The 21,652-nt window shown below is 38.0% G+C and overlaps 1 long non-coding RNA gene across 1 annotated transcript; it reads right to left on the minus strand.

Annotated features, from left to right (window-relative positions):
- Window positions 1–20,142: 20,142 nt before the first annotated feature.
- Window positions 20,143–20,543, minus strand: LOC125492546 (uncharacterized). Its single transcript, XR_007269161.2, has 2 exons — window positions 20,434–20,543; window positions 20,143–20,392 (listed from the first exon to the last, which is right to left on the minus strand). It is a non-coding gene; the product is annotated as an uncharacterized LOC125492546 (long non-coding RNA).
- Between the last annotated feature and the right edge of the window lie 1,109 nt (window positions 20,544–21,652).

The following is a 21,652-nucleotide window of genomic DNA, read 5'->3' on the forward strand; positions in this document are numbered from 1 at the left end:
TTCCTAAATCAAATGTTTCCTTATTTTGTGCTAGATTCTAGGCTAGTATTAAGGGGAACTTTCCTTATATTTTGACATGTAATTTTGGCCATGTGCTTGGCGAGCAAGGGTTTTCTTGTTCATCTTCTATAAACACATGCCTAGTCCTATGAGGCTAAGTAAGATTGAGTTTGAGAAAACTAATTTGCGTGTTTTGCATATGTTGAGCGAAAGCTAACACTAGGTTTCCGAGTAGTAAACCTAAACAATCGTTTGTCATACTCTTTACCACGACTTAAGAGTAATATCCCTTTATTTTCATTTTTGTTCATCCACAAAAATAATAAACAATCCTACTAGAACTAGTAATATCCCATTAGAATCACCTTGTATAAATCATAATGTAATAATAACATTTGCGTTATAAAGACATAATATGCAAATCATAGTATACCTTTACTATTAAGGCAAAACTATTTTTAATACTAATAGTTTATCTAAAAAAATTGATATAAAAACATATTATAGAAAAACAACATTAAAAAGGAGTATTTAAGAATGTACCTTAATAAGGTGTAAAATTTAACCAAATTTCTCATATATTTTCCTCAAAATTTGTCTCTCTATCTTTTTAAATATCTTTCTTATTTTTATTTTTCTTTACTGCTATGGCCTGACCAAAGATATTGAATGTTGGCTGGTATTTATAGTGCTTGGAAGGAAACATCAATTTGGGTTGTTGCATGTTAAGTCGGCGCACACTTTGCGTATCTCACGTAGGATGAAAGTTTATGATAATCTTGATATATATGAACTTGACAGCCTACATGATCTAGATAGACTTTTCAATGTAACTTCCCATTCCATAACTAACATGGAGCCCAATTATAAATCACCAAGTGTCGTGAAATTTTTTATGCTGAAACTTACTAAAATTGTATTTTGCATATTGTCTTAAAAAGGTTGGTGACTCTCTATCCTTAGGTAAAGTCAAAAGTGACGATTTTAAAAAACTAAATTACATTGGTCATTAGCTTGCATTGATCGTTTATAAGCTAGGAGCATTATAGGTTAATGTAGTACTTACTAAAAATCATACGATTATAAGCTCATAAACTAGTAATTGATTATTAATCTATGACTCTTAAAGTAATTTATTAACTATAATGTTAATATAAATGAGATATATAACTTGCTCTGAGAAAATTCACAAAGTCAAGGAAACACATAACTTCACCTAAGATAATCATCTAAACGAGAAAATAACGTATATAAGTTCTTAGGGACTAGATTATCTTAAAATAATACTTTAACCTTCAATCCCTTACTAACATATTTACAATAAATATTTGTTAACCTGGTGATTACATTATCCCCCTTTAATAGAAGTTTCATCCTTGAAACTTAAAGTTACCTTAAAAAAGGTGTGGGTACTTGTCTCGCATATCCTATTCGACTTCCCATGTAGTCTATGTTTCGACGTGATTAGACCATACTAACAGAATTACTTTGTCGTGCAGTACCTTGTTTTTATGATCTAGAATTCGAACATGTTGCTCTTCATAAGTAAAATCTTCTCCAACTCGAACAGGGGGTATATTAATGACATGGGACGGTTCTGGTGTATGTCGACGTAAAAGTAAACGTGGAATAAATCATGAATTCAAAAAAAAATCACTAGGGAGTGCTAAACGGTAGGCTACATTTTCAATTTTCTCAATAATCTCAAATGGCCTAATGTATCTAGGACGAAGTTTTCTTGCTTTGGCAAACCTCACTACTACTATGGTAGGGAAAACCTTTAGAAATACTTATTCTCCCACGAAAATTTCTACATGTCTTCTTTTAAGGCCAGCATAATTTTTCAAACGACTCTATGCAATCCTCATTTTCTCCTGAATTATTCGAACCTTGTGAGATGTTCCCTGTATCATTTCAGGTTTGATTATCTTCAATTCGTCTATATCGCTCTAACATAAAGAGATTCTAAATTTTCGTCCATATAGAGATTCATAAGGTGCCATATAAATGCTACCATGGTAACTTTTGTTATAGGAGAAGTCTATTAATGGCAAATGTTTTTCCCATGAACCTTTGAATTCTAAAGCACAAGCTCGTAACAAGTTTTCTTAGGTTTGAATTATTCTCTTAGTTTGGCGTTCTATAGCTGGGTAAAAGGTTGTGCTAATGTTCAGTTGTGTACCCAATGCTTTCTACAATGCTAAAACTTAGACACATACCAGGTGTAACACCCCCTCCGACCCGAACCCCTTTTTCATTCATTAATCAAAACAACTAAGTAAAATTGGATAAAACTAGGGTTTTTTTTTGGGGGGGAAATAACTCCACGTGGGTTCGACTCGATGGGTGGTGCTACCGCTGCAATTATCTCCTTGGAAATAAATGCAAGGCTAAGTTACAATACACCAACTCAAATTCATTAATCAAAACAACTAAGTAAATTGTTCGTTAAACATTACTAAATTAATTAAGTGTCCAGAGTTCCAGCAAAAGCTAATCATATGCTAAGTGGATGACAACTCTAAATGATCTGCCTTTTTGCTCCCCCGCTCGATCACCCACCTGCACCAATATATTGAAAAAGACAAAAGAGACGAGCTCCCAAAAAATCAGAAAAAACTGAGTAATTCCAACTCCATCCCGTAAATTACTTAAGTTGAAAATACTTTGTAAAATAGTAGATTTTATAGTTTTGGAAGTCATAGCACATATACACATATACATACACTGAATAATGACATCAATAATTCAATTAATCCAGATATTCAAGGAGAGGAAAGAGAACGCCAGTAAGCCGGGGTCAATCCCCTCTAACCACTTACTTCAACATAGTAGGGCGGGGAAACCCCCTTTAACCACCTACGAAAAAATCATAATGGCCATAACAGAGTCCCTAGTGTGCACACCCATTCTACTTGGATCACAACAAGATCGAAGAAAGACAGTAACGGAATAATCAGCGTAGTAACCAGAGAAACTGTAGGGGTCGCTGAACCACTCATGCAGGGTAACCTGTTCATCATTTCCCTCTGATATTTCACTTTACGTGATTTACATCTTTTAATTAAGTCATCACATGAATCACATAACATTTACGTCATCTTGTTCAATTTAGTGTGAGCATATCATAATCTCAATCCATTCATAGTGATTTCAGTAACTCATTTCATAAACACAATCTTTCACTTGATTTCATTTATCACTTCAAATTCATAATCATTTCATTATCACAAGTTCTTACCAATTCCAACTTCCATAATGTTTCAATATTAATAACGATAATAATATTCATGATAAATATATATAGTGATAATAATAATAATAATCATAATAATAATCATAGTAATATAGTAAGAATAATCATATCCCTGATTTTAATAACGTTATTGTTACGTAGTGTAAAACTAGTAATTTAATACAACAACTCCCAACAACAGGTTCTCAACATGGAGACTTGTGCAACAATGATTGGACTCAAATCCCGATCTGGAATTCCGACTAGCCACCTGCAAAAAGGGACCCACCCTGGAGGTTTGGGTGGTATTTCCCCCTCCGATGCTTAAGTCAGATATCAGGGATATGAAGGAACTTTTAGTGAGAGAAAGTAGAGAGAGAGAATTTATAGCAGAATAACAGTATTATGCTTTGAAAAACGTCCCTTTCCCCTGATTTTAAGGACTATTTATACTTTTTGAGATGACTGTTGTACCTTGATGTCCCTTTAATTTAGGAGCATCTGATTGGCTAAGCAATAAGAATATGACAAGTGGCAAGTGCTGATTGGCGAGTATATTTTACTCTGTTGTAGAATCAGGCTTTACCTGTACTGGGCCTAAGTACAATTTTTGGGCCACAAGGGAGTTTTTTAGTACACATTTTCTTCAGAAAGGTGTACTCTAGCCCAAATAACTTGCAGACCTATGTACTTTCATCTCCTAAGCGAATACCACATGTAAGGCCAAGATAGTGCCACGTGTCATCATCGTAGCCATTGATTTTCAGGCTACAACATTTGCCCCTTAAAAGAGGATTTTTACCATTTAGAAGCCAAGACGGTTAGAATTCTCTTTTAACCCAGAGAACTGTCTTATCTTTTTCAAAGTGGAGAAGACGCTAATTTGCTCGTCTCCACAGGTCAAACTATAGAGGTCTCTTCGTAGAAGTAGGACGTCCATGTTCGGACGTTCCTAATCAAGGAGGATTTCTTGATGAGGGTCCTTCTTAGAAAGAGAACGTCCATGTCTGGACGTTTTTGGTCGAGGACCATTTCCGGACGAGGGTCCTTTGTCGAAGGACAACGTCCATGTCTGAACGTTCCTGGTCGAGGAGAATTTCTGGACGAGGATCCTTCGTTGAAGGAGGACGTCCATGTCTTGACGTTTCCTGGTCGAGGAGAATTTCTGGACGAGGGTCCTTCGTCGTAGGAGGACGTCCATGTCTGGACGTTCCTCGTCGAGGAGAATTTATGGACGAGTGTCCTTCATCGAAAGAGGACGTACATGTCGTAACGTTCCTCGTCGAGGAGGATTTCTGGACGAGTGTCCTTCTTCGAAAGAGGACGTCCATGTTTTGACGTTCCTAGTCGAGGACGATTTCCGGACGAGTGTCCTTTGTCGAAAGAGGACGTCCATGTTAGAACGTTCCTGGTCGAGGACGATTTCCAGACGAGGGTCCTTTGTAGAAAGAGAACGTCCATGTCTTGACGTTTCCTAGTCAAGGAGAATTTCTGAACGAGGGACCTTCGTTGAAGGAGGACATCCATGTCTAGACGATCCTCGTCGAGGAGGATTTCTGGTCGAGGGTTCTTTGTCGAAGGAAAACGTCCATTTTTGGACGTTCCTAGTCGAGGACAATTTTCGGACGAGGACCTTTGTCGAAGGAGGACGTCCATATCTGTACGTTCCTGGTCGAGGACAATTTCCGGACGAGGGTCCTTTTGTAGAAGTAGGACGTCCATGTCTAGACGTTTTTCATAGAAGGAGAACGTCTCTGGCTTGACGTTTCCTGGTCAAGGAGAATTTCTGGACGAGGGTCCCACGTCGAAGGGGAACGTCCATGTCTTGACATTTCCTAGTCAAGGAAAAATTCTGGACGAGGGTACTTCGTCGAAAGAGGACGTCCATGTCTGGACGTTCCTCGTCGAGGAGGAATTCTGGACGAGGGTCCTTTGTCGAAGGAGGACGTCCATGTTTGGACGTTCCTAGTCGAGGACGATTTCCGGACGAGGGTCCTTTGTCGAAGGAGGACGTCCATGTCTGGACGTTCCAGGTCGAGGACAATTTTTGGACGAGGGTCCTTTGTAGAAGTAGGACGTCCATGTCAAGACATTCTTCATAGAAGGAGAACGTCCATGTCTTGACGTTTCCTGGTCAAGGAGACTTTCTGGACGAGGGTCCTCCGTCGAAGGAAAACCTGCAAAAAGGAACCCACCCTGGAGGTTTGGGTGGTATTTCCCCCTCCGATGCTTAAGTCAGATATCAGGGATATGAAGGAACTTTTAGTGAGAGAAAGTAGAGAGAGAGAATTTATAGCAGAATAACAGTATTATGCTTTGAAAAACGTCCCTTTCCCCTGATTTTAAGGACTATTTATACTTTTTGAGATGACTGCTGTACCTTGATGTCACTTTAATTTAGGAGCATCTGATTGGCTCAGCAATAAGAATATGACGAGTGGCAAGTGCTGATTGGCGAGTACATTTTACTCTGTTGTAGAATCAGGCTTTACCTGTACTGGGCCTAAGTACAATTTTTGGGCCACAAGGGAGTTTTTTAGTACACATTTTCTTCAAAAAGGTGTACTCTAGCCCAAATAACTTGCAGACCTATGTACTTTCATCTCCTAAGCGAATACCACATGTAAGGCCAAGATAGTGCCACGTGTCATCATCGTAGCCATTGATTTTCAGGCTACAACATTTGCCCCTTAAAAGAGGATTTTTACCATTTAGAAGCCAAGACGGTTAGAATTCTCTTTTAACCCAGAGAACTGTCTTATGTTTTTCAAAGTGGAGAAGACGCTAATTTGCTGGTCTCCACTGGTCAACCTATAGAGGGCTCTTCGTAGAAGTAGGACGTCCATGTTCGGACGTTCCTAATCAAGGAGGATTTCTTGATGAGGGTCCTTCTTAGAAAGACGACGTCCATGTCTGAACGATCCTGGTCGAGGAGAATTTCTGGACGAGGATCCTTCGTCGAAGGAGGATGTATATGTCTTGACGTTTCCTGGTCGAGGAGGATTTATGGACGAGTGTCCTTCGTCGAAAGAGGACCTCCATGTTCGGATGTTCCTAGTCGAGGACGATTTCCGGACGAGTGTCTTTTGTCGAAGGAGGACGTCCATGTCAGAACGTTGCTGGTCGAGGACGATTTCCAGACGAGGGTCCTTTGTAGAAAGAGAACGTCCATGTCTTAACGTTTCCTAGTCAAGGAGAATTTATGGACGAGGGACCTTCGTTGAAGGAGGACATCCATGTCTGGACGATCCTCGTCGAGGAGGATTTCTGGACGAGGGTCCTTTGTCGAAGGAAAACGTCCATGTTTGGACGTTCCTAGTCGAGGACAATTTTCGGACGAGGTCCTTTGTCGAAAGAGGACGTCCATATCTGTACGTTCTTGGTCGAAAACAATTTCCGGACGAGGGTCCTTTTGTACAAGTAGGACATCCATGTCCAGACGTTTTTCATAGAAGGAGAACGTCCCTGGCTTGACGTTTCCTGGTCAAGGAGAATTTCTGGATGAGAGTCCTACGTCGAAGGAGAACGTCCATGTCTTGACATTTCCTTGTCAAGGAAATTTCTGGACGAGGGTAATTCGTCGAAGGAGGACGTCCATGTCTCGACGTTCCTCGTCGAGGAGGATTTCTGGACGAGGGTCCTTTGTCGAAAAAGGACGTCCATGTCTGGATGTTCCTGGTCGAGGACCATTTCCGGACGAGAGTCCTTTTGTAGAAATAGGACGTCCATGTCTAGACGTTTTTCATAGAAGGAGAACGTCCATGGCTTGATGTTTCCTGGTCAAGGAGAATTTCAAGACGAGTGTCCTACGTCGAAGGAGAACGTCCATGTCTTGACGTTTCCTCGTCAAGGAGAATTTCTGGACGAGGGTACTTCATCGAAGGATGACGTCCATGTTTGGACGTTCCTCGTCGAGGAGGAGATCTGGATGAGGGTCCTTTTTCGAAGGAGGACGTCCATGTTTGGAAGTTCCTAGTCGAGGACGATTTCCGGACGAGGGTCCTTTGTCGAAGGAGGAAGTCCATGTCTGGACGATCCAGGTCGAGGACAATTTCCGGACGAGGTTCATTTGTAGAAGTAGGACATCCATGTCCAGACGTTCTTCATAGAAGGAGAACGTCCATGTCTTGACGTTTCCTGGTCAAGGAGAATTTCTGGACGAGGGTCCTCCGTCGAAGCAGAACGTCCATGTCTTGACGTTTCCTAGTCAACTAGAAATTCTGGACGAGGGTCTTTCGTCGAAGGAGGACGTCCATGTCTGGATGTTCCTCGTCGAGGACGATTTATGAACGAGTGTCCTTCGTCGAAAGAGGACGTACATGTCTTGACGTTACTCGTCGAGGAGGATTTTTGGACAAGTGTCCTTCGTCGAAAGAGGACGTCCATGTTCGGACGTTCTAGTCGAGGACGATTTCCGGACGAGTGTCCTTTGTCGAAGGAGGACGTCCATGTCTGAACGTTCCTGGTCAAGGACGATTTCCAGATGAGGATCTTTTGTAGAAGGAGAACTTCCAAGTCTTGACTTTTCCTAGTCAAGGAGAATTTCTGGACGAGGGTACTTCGTCGAAGGATGACGTCCATGTCTGGACGTTCCTCGTCGAGGAGGATTTCTGGACGTGGGTTCTTTGTTGAAGGAAAACGTCCATGTTTGGAAGTTCCTAGTCGAGGACGATTTTTGGACGAGGTCCTTTGTCGAAGGAGGACGTCCATGTCTGGACGTTCCTGGTCGAGGACAATTTTCGGACGAGGGTCGTTTTGTAGAAGTAGGACGTCCATGTCCAGATGTTTTTCATAGAAGGAGAACGTCCATGGCTTGACGTTTCCTGGTCAAGGAGAATTTTCGGACGAGGTTCTTTCGTCGAAGGAGAACGTCCATATCTTGACGTTTCCTAGTCAAGGAGAATTTCTGGACGAGGGTACTTCGTCGAAGGAGGACATCCATGTCTGGACGTTCCTCGTCAAGGAGGATTTCTGGACGAGGGTCCTTTGTCGAAGGAGGACGTCCATTTTTGGACATTCCTAGTCGAGGACGATTTCCGGACGAGGGTCCTTTATCGAAAGAGGAAGTCCATGTCTGGACGTTCCTGGTCGAAGACGATTTCCGGACGAGGGTCCTTTGTAGAAGTAGGACGTTTATGTCCAGACGTTCTTCATAGAAGGAGAACGTCCATGTCTTGACGTTTCCTGGGCAAGGAGAATTTCTGGACGAGGGTCCTCCGTCGAAGGAGAATGTCCATGTCTTGACGCTTCCTAGTCAAGAAGAATTTCTGGATGAGGGTCCTTTGTCGAATGAGGACGTCCATGTCTTGACGTATCCTGGTCAAGGAGAATTTCTGGACGAGGATCCATCGTCGAAGGAGAACTGTTGTATAATATGAGCACTATAAGAGGGGGGTGAATTATGGTGAGAGAATAAGCTCTACTTTTTGCGGAATTTAAAGTAAACTTGGGAACAAACAATGGGAACACGAGAGATTTTACGAGGAAAAACTTCCTAGCTGGTAGAAGAACAACCTCGACCACAAGGGATTTTAAACAACTTTCCACTATAATAGGCCAAAACAACTCTGATTACAACCTATTATTTTCTCTCTATTCTCAACTTAAGTCCTCAACTCAAGTTCCCAACGACAGTTCCTAACAACTGACGTTTCTCTCAAACTTCAGTCGAAGTTCCTTTTCTTTCTCTTCTCTTTCTCTTTCTCTTGCTTACTCAAAGTTTTCTACACTTACAAGAGTTCACTCAAACCTTTTCTCAAAAATACACTTTATAAAAATATGGAAGAGTATAAAAACTCGATTAATGTAAGTATGAATTCTCTTAAGGAAAGGCACTGACACTTTAGATAACTTAAGACAAATTAACTAAGTCAGACACAATTTTACTCAAATGAATTAGGCGCCTATTTATAGACATTTAAGACAAGACATGATTTCCACTAACTTAGACCATTATCACATGTTCTCCATGATTTTAATTAATTAATTAAATTAAATTAATTATTCATGTCATGTAAGCATCCACTAATCCACTACTTCACTTCATAGAAGCAGTAACAATTACGTGGTTTTGCAAACTTGGAGAATAATTAATCTTATTTAATTTAATTAAATACTTGGAGGATAATTAACTTAGCCACTAAATCCACTAACTACATAAACATGTACAGTAAACTTTAGGCGTGTAACTAGAATTTAGGAAATAAATAAATAAAATCTTTAGCTAGTTTTTAGGAAAAAATATCTTTTTCAAAATCTTTATAAAAACCGGAAAACAGTTTTTATATTTAAAAATCCGAAACATTTTAAAAACCGGAAATAATATATTTTTCGAAAACTAAATCTTTTAAATAAAATATAAAAGATAAAATAATATTTTAAAAAGATAATTTGAAAATCAGTTATTTAAAATCAGAAAATCTTTTAAAATCTTTTCCTAACAAACTTAAACTAACTTCCTAAAATATGGATCTTAGTCAAATTATCCCTAAAAACTCTAACAACTATATTGGGCACACAATTACTTAGGCGCACAATATTAGTCACTTAGAAGTTCCTAAATTAGTTTTAAAGTCTTGTTCCCTAATTATTAAGTCTTGTTCCTAAGCCTTGTTCCTATAGTGCCAGGTCTGTTCCTTTCATGGGAACAGAACCAAGTTCCTTTGAGAATTCACCACGAACTTAATAAAGCTTTACTCAACCTTAACAAGAAGATTAATAAATACCCTAATGTATTCTAATCTTCATTCCATGCTTGATTCTTCATTTCTCGAACATCTTTACTTCGATCTTGATTAATTCTCCGCTTTAATCTTCAATCAAGTATTCTCTTAGCTCGAGCATGAATTACCTTGCAACAACATAAATAAAATATACTATGTCTTTTGTGGTTAGGTCATCTTCAAAACTCAAGGGTCAACAATTTCCCCCTTTTTGAAGATGGCAACAAAAGGCATATACTAAAAATAATACACATAAGTCATATAAAAATAATTTTAACAAAGTATGTAACCAAGTTAAATTAAGTATTATAGACTCGTTATTTATTTTGTAAAGTCGAAATATGAGAACATAATCATGACAAAAAAAATTTACTCTGATTTGCCTTATCTTTCCCCCTTTGGCATCTTCAAAAACATAGTCCACGATTTCAAAAAGATGAATATTATTCACTAAACACATCACACCACCAAACTTGTAAGAAATAAGTTGGTTAGTATAAGCAAATAAAGCATTCAACTCTCAAAAACCGCAATCCAAGAATATTAGCCATTCATTTAGACGCACACATGCAAAAAGATCAAACTTAGAATTAAGCAAAAAAAGTTCCATTGTAGCATGATTAAAGGAGAAGGATAGAAAAGACAAATATTAAACAAAGTTCATGTTCCCACACAAAATAAAAATAAACGAAATGAGAAAAGTTTATGATTTAGGAGAGGGAGGTTGTTCTACTTCTTCCACCACATCATGAAGCTTTGCCATCACTTCTTGATGATTTTCGGCCAATGTATCATTTCCCTTGAGCACAATGTCTTCCAACTTCAACAATCTAGAGTTCATGCTTGAATGAGGAAGAAAGTTCACCAAGCCGAGCCATATTTCTTGTTGTCCTCCAAGGCTTTGTCAACTTTGCTCATAACCCCTTTTACCAACCCATTTAAATCCTTAGCTTCCGTAGCAAACTCCATCATTGCTTCCGAATGACCCATAACCAAGGAAAACAAAGAATCCAACCTTCTAGCATGAGCTAGAGTATATGTAGAACCAATGGTAGGATTTTGAGAAGACGAGGGAGCTTGAGAAGGTTGGTGGCTGTTTGTTCCTTAGGTTTGGGAACAGCAGGTTGTTCCTCTAGAATGGGAACACCACTGTTTCCTTAGCTTTAGGAACAGAACAGGAGGGTTTTGAGGTAGAGGGAGGGATAGGATCATCTTGTGGTGCTAGGGTAGAGGGTGAGGCAGATTTTTGTGGAGATGGAGGAAAAGGAGGATTGGTTTCCATGGGAACAGGAGTCGGTTCCCTAGAAGGAGGTAGGTTAGATTCATAATCTTCCCTATCAATCACCTTTACTTCATCTTCCTCACAACTTTCTTCGGCATCAAGAAAGGAAAATTAAGCACTTTCATATTTTGAACCCTTTGACTAGCTCTAGTGCTTTCAAACCGGTTTCACCACCTCATCAACCACCTTCTTCCCTTTCTTTTTAACTTCTTCTTTTTCTTTTTCGATTTTCTTTTCTTTTTGATTTTTCTTTTCTTTTCTTTCTTTTCATTTTCTTCTCTTCAACTTCTTTTTTCTTCTTCTTCTCTTCCACTTCATCATCCACATCATCATCCTCATCATCATCAAATTAGCACGCCTCTCTTAATAACTTCTCCATTCACAACACAAACATTTAAGTTATTCAAGGCACGCACATTCAACATATTTCCCGTGGAACATCATGGACTGAGTTCCCGAAATTTTCACTTTAAACTTAAGTAGAATTTCGGTTACTAAGCTCCATACCAACAACAAATCCATTTTCAATGCAATGACTCAAATGTTGAATCATTAAAGAGGAAAGTTTATGTGTTTGTGAGAAGCTAAACAATGAATGTAAATTAAATCCAACATGCTAACTTGAGCACGTTTGAAAACGAGGCAATAAAGCTTTCTTGAGGATGTGAAACAAAATTTTGTGATAAGGGGAAAGAAGATTATGATCAAGAAATGTTTTTCCCTTTTGACCACCATACTTAACAATCAATTGATCAAAAGAGAATCCGAAAATGGATAGAACCACGTTGTTTCTTGAAATAAACATCGTTCCTCTCACGGGAACACCAAGCAGTTTACCCAAATTTTGCATTAAAATCATTTGAGTTCCTTTCACCAAGTGGAACAATTTCCTTCTTCATCCATGGAAAAGTTTTCACAAAATTCGTCCATCAATTTAGGAATCAAACTATTTCCATAACATTTCACAAAAAGATTTTCCCAACCTTGAAACTTAATCATATTGAGTAATTGACGAAAGTTTACTCTTTTGCACCAAGAAACATCAATAAAAAGTCCATGCACATACCTAGTTGCCGTGGAATTTTTTCGACAACACGAGTTGTTCCTCTCTCGGGAACATCTGATTCCCCCTCACTATTGCATGAGCTTCTTCAACCTCCATTTCAACCGATTCTTCTGTTTCTTCCTTTTCCTTAGAATTCTTGATGAAGAATTGGGAGAAATATCCATGGGTGTTGGTGATTCAATTTTAGAGGATGAAGGAGAGGGTTTTTCGGCTTTGTGGGAGAGAGAGAGTGATGAAGTGTTTTTGGTAGTCATATTTGTGGAGATTTTCGGTTTTATGAGAAGGAAGAAAAAAATTTGTTTTGTTTAAGGAAAGAATAATATAAAACCGTGTATTTACACGTTTTTAAAAAAAATCTTCTAAAAAAAAATCTTCAACTAACTTGAGAGATATAAGGAAAAATCAGATTTTTAGGAAATAAAATCTGAACATAATATTTTTGGTTTTTCGAATTTTAAAAAAAAAATCTAATCAATACGCTGGGAAACAGCGTTTGGGAACAAGAATGGAAACAATGAAATTTTGCTACTTTGGAACTCCATTAATTCTTTTAATCCTTTGTTATCACTTAAGGCATAGAATTGTCCTATGAACAATAAGGGGAATATTATTGGACATTGGTGAGCAGTTTTCAGACATTTTTACTTATACATATGAAATAATCATATAAGAATTGTGATGTATTTAAGCAAATAAAACATCAAAAATGCACATCAGACATAATGCCAAAGAATTAACACAAAGGGGAATAATGTAGCAATCATTTCAATTTGATTAAGCCAAGTTCAAGTCTCAATTTCTCAAACCTATCTCTATTTAAGGGTTTTGTCAAGAATTTGCAATTTGACGTTCAGTCTCACAGAATTCCATTTTAATAAGACCCTTTTCAACATTATCTTTCAGAAAGTGATGCCTAATATGGATGTGTTTGACTCTTGAATGATGTACGGGATCTTTAGAAATACTAATAGCACTAGTATTATCACAATAGATGGGAACACATTCAAAGTAGATTCCATAGTCACGTAGTTGTTGTTTTACCATAGCATTTGGGAACAACATGCTGCTGCTGCAACATATTCAGCCTCTGCTGTAGATAAAGCAACTGTGTTTTGCTTCTTGGTGCTCCAAGAAACTAAACTATGACTAAGGAACTGAACCATACCTGATGTACTCTTCTATTGACCAGATCTCCTGCATAGTCAGCATCCGCAAATCCTTTAATTCAAAGGTATCACTCCCGAATAGAATAGGCTTAAATCATCTGTTCCCTTGAGGTATCTTAGGATTCTCTTACAGCTGTGAGATGAGATTCCTTTGGATTGGCTTGAAACCTTGCACATAACCTACACTGAAAGCAATATCAGGACGACTTGCAGTTAGATATAGTAATGAGCCAATCATACCTCGATATTTGGTTTGATCCACACTTTTCCTATAGAATCTTCATCCAATCTGGTTGAGATTCCCATAGGTGTATGATTAACTTTGGATGCTTCCAAACCATACTTTTTCAATAGTTCCTTTATGTACTTTTGTTGATGGATGTAGATTCCTTCTTCTGTTTGCTTGATTTGCAACCCCAAGAAGAAGTTGAGCTCACCCATCATACTCATTTCAAATTCTTTACTCATGAGATTAGCAAAGTCCTTGCACAAAGATTCATTAGTGCACCAAATATAATATCATCAACATATATTTGAACAACTAATAAATGTTTTCCTTTTGATTTTAAAAACAAGGTTCGATCCAATTTTCCTCTTTTAAACTCATTTTCAAGAAGGAACTTAGAAAGTCTTTCATACCATGCTCTTGGAGCTTGCTTTAACCCATAAAGAGCTTTGTCAAGCTTAAAGACATGATTAGGAAATTCTTTATTTTCAAAACCTGGAGGTTGTTCTACAAATACCTCCTCATTAAGATAACCATTTAGAAAAGCACATTTTACATCCATTTGATACAATTTGAAACCCATGAAGGCAGCAAAAGCTATGAAGATTCTAATTGCTTCCAATCTTGCAACTGGAGCAAAAGTTTCTTCATAATCAATGCCTTCCTGTTGATTGTATCCTTTCACAACTAACCTGGCCTTGTTTCTTATGATAGTTCCGAACTCATCTAATTTGTTTCGAAACACCCACTTTAAACCAATAACCTTGTTATGTTTAGGCTTAGGTTCAAGGTGCCAAACTTTGTTTCTTTCAAATTGATGAAGTTCATCCTGCATTGCTACGATCCAATCAGCATCAGTGAGAGCTTCTTCATGATTCCTAGGTTCCAACATAGAAAGAAAAGCATGAAAAGCACAAAAGTTTTTCAATTGAGATCTCGTTTGAGTTCCCTTATTTATGTCACTGATTATTAGTTCCACAGGATGGGAACGATGAGTTTTCCAAGGCTTTGGTTGGAAATCCTGGATGGAAACTTGGTTTCCTTGATCATCTTCATTTCCCTGTACTTGGGAACCAGGTTCAACAATAGTGGATTCATTCACTAGTGCATCATCACTTAGTTCCTCTTCTTCCTCATTGGGAACAGGAACAGGATGTTGTTCCCTTGGCTTTGTTCCCATGACTTCGTCTTCCAAAGTCTCATCAATAAGACTTAGGTCTTTTGCAATCCTATTTCGAAGTCATCTTCAACCTGTGTGCTTGCATCAAATTTATCTGTTTCATCAAAAATAACATGCACACTTTCTTCTACACACATAGACCTTTTATTATACACTCTATAAGCCTTGCTACTAGAAGAATATCCTAAGAATACAGCTTCTTCACTTCTAGCATCAAATTTTCCAATATTTTGTTTCCCATTATTATGAACAAAACATTTACATCCAAATGTTCTGAAATATGTAATATTGGGCTTTTTACCAAAATACAGCTCATAGGGCGTTTTATTTAATAAAGGTCTTACCATGGCTCGATTTATAATGTGACAAGCAGTATTCACAGCTTCTGCCCAAAAGTTTTTAGGAAGTCCACTAGCTATCAACATAGTCCTAGCCATCTCTTCTAGTGTTCTATTCTTCCTTTCAACAACACCATTTTGTTGAGGTGTTCTAGGGGCTGAGAAATTGTGATCTAATCCATTGTCTCTGCTAAAGTCATCGAACTAAAAATTTTCAAACTCTTTACCATGGTCAGATCTAAGGTGAAGTAACTTATGACCACTCAAATTTTGACTTTCTTTGCAAAGACAAGGAACTCATCATAAGTCTCGTCCTTGCTAGAAAGAAAAATAACCCAAGTAAATCTAGAGAAGTCATCTACAATTACTAACACATATTTCTTTCCACTCTACTTTGTATCCTCATAGGTCCACATAAATCCATATGTATTAACTCTAAAGGTCTTGTGGTACTCACCACATTCTTGGACTTGAAAGAGGACCTAACATGCTTTCCTTTTGCGCATGCATCACACACATGATCTAAATGAAACTTAGTAGAGGGTAAACCTAAAACTAGTTCTTTAGAACGCAGTTTGTCAAGCAAGGAAAAGCTAGCATGACCTAGACGCTTGTGCCATAAGAATGAATCATCATCAATAACACTAAGGCATGTGAATTTGTTTTTGGGAACAAGGTTGAGATCCACAACATATGTGTTCCCTTTCCTTGTTCCTTCCAAAATGATATCCTTTGTGCTATTGTTGACATCAAACATTTTTCACTATTAAACTTCACACAGTTCCCTCTATCACAGAATTGGGAAATACTTAACAAGTTATGCTTTAATCCATCAACTAGAAACACATTTTCTATGGAATGTGACGATGACTTACCAACTTTGCCCATGGCAACTATGTTACCTTTCTTGTTGTCACCAAAAGTCACACTTCCACCATTTAGGCTGAGAGTGAGAGAAATCTTGATTTATCTCCAGTCATATGCTTAGAACAACCACTGTCTAGGTACCATGTGTTGTTCCCCCTCACTCCAACCTGCAAGAAAACTAATTGTTAGAGTTAGGAACCCAATCTTTCTTGGGTTCCTTTCCTTCAGGAACAATAGATTTCTTTTTCCAAATTACTTTACTTGTTTCCAAGTTCTCATTGATGCGACCAAGTCTTTTAGGACAAGAGTTCCTAAAATGACCAGTGTTCCCACAAAACATACAAACTTTATCACTTGGTAAATCAACTCTCTTTTTAGGTTTTTCAAATTTCTTTTTGTGATTAAAACCAAGACCTTCAGTTCGTTTTGTTTGAGGGTTCTTAATCCAGTTTGGAATAGGTAGCATTTTCTTTTCATTTCTCATTTGGTGCAGTTCCCCTACAAGTTCCTTATTTTCAATTTCCAAAAATGAAACATGATTTTTCAATTCGTTTATTTCAGATTTGAAACTTTGCAAGGGAACTGACTTAATGTCAAATGAACTTACTTCAGGAACAAACTCTTTTAGTTGTGAAACTCAAGCTAACAAGTAGTTCTCATTTTTAAGATTTTCGAAATCCTCTTTTAATTTAAGATTTTTGTCAAACAATTCGAAAAATCTTTTCTCAATATCAATCGAACACTTTTAAGCCAAGAGGTATGTTCCTTTGCTACACTTAAAGCATTTGACATTGTTTTAGTTTAATGGTTTCATCTTTGCAATCATTTACAGCGTCAACAATAAACTCAAATAATTTTTCTTTACTTAAAGAATTAAGACGAGTTTTGATGGTGTCTAGACTTGCCTCAAGAGATTCAATCTCTTCATCAGATTCGGAATTGTCAAGAGCCATAAGACAGAAGTTTGCAGTCTCCTCATTTGGTTGAGGATCATCTTCTTCTCGAGTCAGAGTCTCCCCATGCAGCAACCATAGCTTTCTTCATGTCAGATCGAGTATAGGAGTTTTTGTATTCTTTGTTCCTATCTCTGCTCGTTCCCTTCCTTTGCCTTTTTCTTGTTCCCATTGGGGACAATCCTTGATGAAGTGCTCAGAGCTGCCACAATTATGACAAACAAGTTTGTTAGAATATTTCTTATTCTTACCTTTGTAATCCCTTTCTTCATGTTCCTAAACATTCTTTTGAATTTTCGGACCATGAGAGCAGATTCTTCTTCATCTTCACTTTCATCAGCTTTTAAGGCAATCGACTTTTGCTTGGACATGTCTCCATTCTCATTGTCCAATTGCAACTCATGAGTCATGAGGGAACCAGCAAGTTGTTCCAAATTGAACTTAGTAAAGTCCTTAGTTTCCTGTAAGGCAGTTACCTTAGCCATCCAACGATCCCTAGGAAGGCTCCTTAGGACCTTTCGTACCTGTTCCTCAGATGTAATCACTTTACCAAGAGATGTTAGCTCATTAATTATATTAGTAAAGCGTGTAAACATGTCTTGGATAGACTCTTTTGATTTCATTTGAAAAAGTTCATATTGGTTCATCAAAAGATCTATTTTTGATCTCTTAACTTCACTCGTACCTTCATGAGTGACTTCAAGAAGATCCCAAATTTGTTTTGCGGTTTTACATCCCATGACACGATTGTGTTCATGAGGACCAAGACCACAATGAAGCAATTTTATAGCAAGAGCATTAATTTCCATCTTTTCGAAATCAGCTTTATCAAAATCAGATATAGATTTAGGAATTACCTCATTTTGTCATTAGTGGTAGTGACTTCAAAATCACCTACCTCTATGACTCTCCATACCTGGTAATTGTCGGCTTTGATAAAGATCTCCATTCTGTTCTTCCAGTAAGTGTAAAACTTACCATTGAACATTGGTGGCCTCTGCGTAGAGTACCCTTCTTCCAGTTTCTCTCTAGTATTCATATTTTTCAAGATCTTGAACTCAACAGGGTTTCCTGAATATTAGAGTTCCCGCTCTGATACCAATTGTTGTATAATATGAGCACTATAAGAGGGGGGTGAATTATAGTGAGAGAATAAGCCTACTTTTTGCGGAATTAAAAGTAAACTTGGGAACAAACAATGGGAACACGAGAGATTTTACGAGGAAAAACTTCCTAGGCCTAGTAGGAAGAAACAACCTCGACCACAAGGGATTTTAAACAACTTTCCACTATAATAGGCCAAAACAACTCTGATTACAACCTATTACTTTTCTCTCGATTCTCAACTTAAGTCACTCAACTCAAGTTCCCAACGACAGTTCCCAACAACTGACGTTTTCTCTCAAACTTCACTCGAAGTTCCTTTCTCTTTCTCTTTCTCTTTCTCTTGCTTCACTCAAAGCTTTCTCACACTTACAAGAGTTCACTCAAACCCTTTTTCTCAAAAATACACTTTGTAAAAAATGGAAGAGTAATAAAACTCGATTAATGTAAGTATGAATTCTCTTAAGGAAAGGCACTGACACTTTAGATAACTTAAGACAAATTAACTAAGTCAGACACAATTTTCTCAAATGAATTAGGCGCCTATTTATAGACATTTAAGACAAGACATGATTTCCACTAACTTAGACCATTACACATGTTCTCCATGATTTAATTAATTAATTAAATTAAATTATTATTCAAGTCATGTAACATCCACTAATCCATACTTCACTTCATAGAAGCAGTAACAATACGTGGTTTTGCAAACTTGGAGAATAATTAACTTATTTAATTTAATTAAATACTTGGAGGATAATTAACTTAGCCACTAAATCCACTAACTCCATAAACTGAGCAGTAAACTTTAGGCGTGTAAGTAGAATTTAGGAAAAATAAATAAAATACTTTAGCTAGTTTTTAGGAAAATATCTTTTTCAAAATCTTTTATAAAAACCGGAAAACAGTTTTATATTTAAAAATCCGAAACATTTTAAAAACCGGAAAAATATATTTTTCGAAAACTAAATCTTTTAAATAAATATAAAAGATAAAAATATATTTTAAAAAGATAATATTTGAAAATCAGTTATTTTAAAATCAGAAAATCTATTTAAAATCTTTTCCTAACAAACTTAAACTAACTTCCTAAAATATGGATCTTAGTCAAATTATCCCTAAAAACTCTAACAACTATATTGGGCACACAATTATCTTAGGCGCACAATATTAGTCACTTAGAAGTTCCTAAATTAGTTTTAAAGTCTTGTTCCCTAATTATTAAGTCTTGTTCCTAAGCCTTGTTCCTATAGTGCCAGGTCTGTTCCTTTCATGGGAACAGAACCAAGTTCCTTTGAGAATTCACCACGAACTTAATAAAGCTTTACTCAACCTTAACAAGAAGATTAATAAATACCCTAATGTATTCTAATCTTCATTCCATGCTTGATTCTTCATTTCTCGAACATCTTTACTTCGATCTTGATTAATTCTCCGCTTTAATCTTCAATCAAGTATTCTCTTAGCTCGAGCATGAATTACCTTGCAACAACATAAATAAAATATACTATGTCTTTTGTGGTTAGGTCATCTTCAAAACTCAAGGGTCAACAAGAACGTCCATGTCTTGACGTTTCTCGGTCAAGGAGAATTTCTGGACGAAGGTCCTTCGACGTCCATGTCTGGACGTTCCGAGTCGAGGACGATTTTCGGACGAGGGTCCTTTGTCGAAGGAGGATGTCCATGTCCGGACGTTCCTGGTCGAGGACGATTTTCGGACGAGGGTCCTTTGTCGAAGTAGGACGTCCATGTATGGACGTTTCTGGTCCAGGACGATTTCTGGACGAGGGTCCTTTGTAGAAGGAGGACGTCCATGTTTGGACGTTCCTAGTCGAGGACGATTTTCGGACGAGGGTCCTTCATAGAAGGAAAGCGGCCAGTCTGGGTCGGTTTTCTGTTGCAAATTGTCTCCATTCAAAATCCAAAGTTTTTGTGGGCGAGTACACGTTTTTGCGGCTTCCTTTAGCATTCAAAGAGCATCCGAAATTTATGAATTTTGCCACTTTTTATTTTTTTTTATTTTTTTAGGTCTAACCATCAGAACATTGGACAACGTTTGAACTTCAAACAAATAATTACAAGTTCAAATGTGACTCGTCCGAGAACCTGGACAATCTTTGAACTGTACTTAAATAGGCACAAGTTTCTTGGGACTTGTCCTAAAACCTATATGATTCCCCCCCTTTTCTTGGGACTAGGCTCGTACATTAGTACGGACGAGTTGTGTTCGAAGTAGGAGAACGACCACCAATCCTTCATCTTGGACGAGTATGAGTTTATATACACTTGCCGACCTTGTGGGATATGAGTGTTTTTTGTGAGCATATCAGTTCCTGGCCGGCTTCCTTGAGGAAGCAGTGTTCGTCTTGAAGTAGTGAGCCCTTACTAGGGCTTTTACTACTTAGTTGACCTTGTATTTGAAAGTAAGATACCTTTACTAAGGCATGCTTATTTCCGGTCGGCTTTCTTTTAGGAGACATGATGTTTCTCTTACTAGAGATTATCACTTTTTGTTGAACCATACATGTAATCTACCTTTCTTTGGGTTTATTACATTTTGGTCGGTCTCCTTTAGGAAGTAATGTGCATCAGAAGAATGTTTAGGCCTTGTTAGGCTGATTCATTCATTTAGTTTGTTCTTGGTTGTTTCGATTTTTCTCCCTTCTATGATGAAGGTTTTAAAGTAGTAAGGTAGCATCCTCTTGCTGCTTGCTGATCTCTATATATAGCTATCTAATGCATGGATAAATGCCCCAGCCTCCCAAAGGGCTTCGGCAGAGTGGTGATCTTTTTCTTTACTAGATCAAATTGGAAACTGCTAGGTCTCAAACCTCGGATGAAGGCGTCAAACGCCACTCCAGCATTCAGATGCTGGATCTGCAATTCTTCCAAATTGAACATCTTCACATAACTCCTTAGGGCTTCTTTAGGCCCTTGAACTACCTTTCCTAGATGCATGCTTGTCTTTTGTTCTTGACGGTTTTCCACAAAATGGCTGGTAAACAAGATACTAAGCTTAGTGAAATTGTTCACCGAGTTAGGAGGTAAATTGTTAAACCACTTATGCGCCACTCCTTTCAATGTGGCTGGAAAATTCTTACACCATGTAGCGTCATCAACTCCCTCGGCGTACATCTGGTGTTTGTATTCTGACAAATGATCGTCTGAATTTGTTGTACCGTCAAAAGGTTCAATCGTCAAAAGCTTAACCTTTGGGAATGGGGGGACTCCATGATTATGACCGAAAAGGGAGTTGGCCAATCAATCCTGAGTGCCCCAGCATGTCCCTCAATGGGTATGTGCTCCCGCCGATATTCCTTAAGAAGGGGGTTTGAGGAGGCATTGGCGACGGCCTGACGCCTGTACACCATAGGTTGTATCACTGTTTTTTCTTGCCTTGGCTGAATAGCCGAAGGTCCATGACTTCTTCCTGCTGTATTAGAGAGAACTCTCAATGAAGGATCCTTCATGTAAGGAGTAGAGCCTCAGGCTGAACGCTGAAGAACAGCATCC

This window comes from Beta vulgaris, chromosome 8 (genome assembly GCF_026745355.1).
Source record: "Beta vulgaris subsp. vulgaris cultivar EL10 chromosome 8, EL10.2, whole genome shotgun sequence".
NCBI lineage: Eukaryota > Viridiplantae > Streptophyta > Magnoliopsida > Caryophyllales > Amaranthaceae > Beta > Beta vulgaris.